Below are 2,387 nucleotides of genomic sequence, written 5' to 3' on the forward strand. Positions count from 1 at the left end.
ATGGGAACTACTGTGTAACAGATATAATAACAAAAACGTACTGATTAATAACCACCTCAAATCGTTATTCAGCCTTGAATCTTTAAATAGGGAGTCGCATAGATCACTCAGGTACATTATAGATCATGTTTCAAAGAATTTGAGGGCTTTAAATACGCTTGGTGAGCACACTGATAAGTGGGATAGTCTCGGATAGTAATTTATATAGTAGTGCAAAAGCTAGATAGTGTAACTAGCATTAAGTGGGAAGAGTACAAATTGAACCTTGGTGGGTCGATAGAACTAGAAGATTTTTACCAATTTTTAAGACAACGTGCTGATATTTTAGAGACCGTCCAAGGCGGCTCTAGAGCAGTTCAGGTTAATAGAAATGAAAGGTTTGTTAGTAGTAAGGAACCAAGACACATTAAAACTTTTTTCTCATCTACGCCAAATGGATCATGTTTTATGTGTAATGAGAATCATCGTGTGTATAAATGTGATCAATTTAAGAATTTGAGTATCGAAGCTAGGGAAGCAGAAGTTTCCAAACGCAAGCTCTGCTCCAATTGTCTTCGTCCAGGGCATTCCACTTCCAACTGTCGTCTCAGCTCCTGCAGAGCCTGTAACAAAAAGCATAATAGTTTATTATGTCATAATAATAATAGTGTTAATAAAGTATTGCAAAACGAAAGTAACTTGAACTTACAAACTAACGAGGTAAAACAAAACACTAACCATGAAAAACAAAATTTGAATACTGTGGCTAGCACTAGCACTGTTCTGACCACACTTACCTCATACTCGAGTAACAGCGAAGTCCTCCTGGGCACTGCAGTGGTTGAAGTCGTCGTTGAGCGTGACAACAGTACTTACCTGGCACGCGTTCTTTTGGACTGTGGAAGTCAAAGTTCGTTTGTCACAGATAACCTGAAAAATAAACTTAAAATTAAAACTAATAGTACTAAGTCACGGTGTATAAGTGGACTGAACAATTCAATATCTACAGCCACTGAATATTGTACATTAAAATTAAAGTCAAGAATTAATGCCTACACTACGGATGTACATTGTATGATTATATCAAATATTTCAGAAAACTTACCTAGTGTAGAAATCGATCCCGAGGATTTAAACATACCCAACAATACTGCACTCGCCGATCCAAACTTCCATAAAAGTAACAAAGTTGATATATTAATTGGGTCCGATGTAATGTGGAATATTGTTAAGGGAGGTTGCCAGATATCGTTAGGTGAAAATAAACCTAAGTTAATTTATTCGAAGTTTGGATGGTTGGTTTCAGGGCCCATGACTCTGGCCAAGCCATCTGTGAAGTGTAACAAGAAATCTGTATGTCATTTTAGTCAGGAAATTAAAGACTCACTTTCTAAATTTTGGGACTTGGAAAATTTCATAATGCCAAAACGATCATTGTCAACAGATGAACAAATCTGTGAAGATTCCTTTAATGAAAATACAATTCGCTTACCGTCTGGTAGATTCCAAGTAAAAATGCCTTTGCGTGAGTCTCCTGAGGCTCTTGGAGACTCTTACTCACTTGCTAAGAGATGTTTTTTAAATTTGGAAAGGCGTTTCCAAAAGCAGCTGAAATTAAAGGAAATGTATAGTGATTTTATACATGAGTATGCTACGTTAGGTCATTTGACAGAAATAGAGAAGCCGCCTATTGGAAATTATTTACCTCATCACGCGGTGCTGCGAGAGAAAAGCGAGACCACAAAACTTCGGGTCGTTTTTAACGGCTCTGCTCGCACAGCATCAGGTAAATCGTTAAATGATATCCAGTATGTGGGCCCAGTAGTACAAAATGATTTGATGTCAATTTTGTTGCGATTCCGCCAGCACAAGTATGTATTAACGGGGGACATTGAAAAAATGTTCCGCCAAGTAAAACTGGATGAATCGCAACGTCACTTACAGCTGATATTATGGCGAGACAATGAAGCTCAGCCTTTGCGAACATTGCAGCTCAATACTGTAACGTATGGGACAGCATCAGCCCCTTATCTGACCACCAGATGTTTAGTTCAGTTATCAACAGAGTGTTCAGACAAACGAGTTAATACTATAAAAAACGATTTTTACTGTGACGATCTTATAACCGGTTGTGATAACAAAACAGAACTCAAATACTTACGTGATGCAGTCGTCGACAAGTTGGCTGAGGCTTGCCTCCCACTTAGAAAATTTAGAACTAACATTCCGAGTATATTTGCGAGTGAACCCATTTCAACCACATGTACTGAAAAGGATTTATCCCAGACAAATGATCAGTACTCTAACTTACAGAATCAATCATCAGTGCTGGGGTTGAATTGGTGTCCCTCACAGGATAAGCTGTATTTTTCAGTCGACTTTCAGATTGAACAGCCGTTCACAAAGAG

The 2,387-nt window shown here is 38.1% G+C and overlaps 1 long non-coding RNA gene across 1 annotated transcript; it reads right to left on the bottom strand.

Moving 5' to 3' along the window:
- Positions 1-406: 406 nt before the first annotated feature.
- Positions 407-1,297, bottom strand: LOC125059279. Its single transcript, XR_007118633.1, has 2 exons — positions 777-1,297; positions 407-602 (listed from the first exon to the last, which is right to left on the bottom strand). It is a non-coding gene; the product is annotated as an uncharacterized LOC125059279 (long non-coding RNA).
- Between the last annotated feature and the right edge of the window lie 1,090 nt (positions 1,298-2,387).

Source organism: Pieris napi, chromosome 19, assembly GCF_905475465.1.
Source record: "Pieris napi chromosome 19, ilPieNapi1.2, whole genome shotgun sequence".
NCBI classification, from domain to species: domain Eukaryota; kingdom Metazoa; phylum Arthropoda; class Insecta; order Lepidoptera; family Pieridae; genus Pieris; species Pieris napi.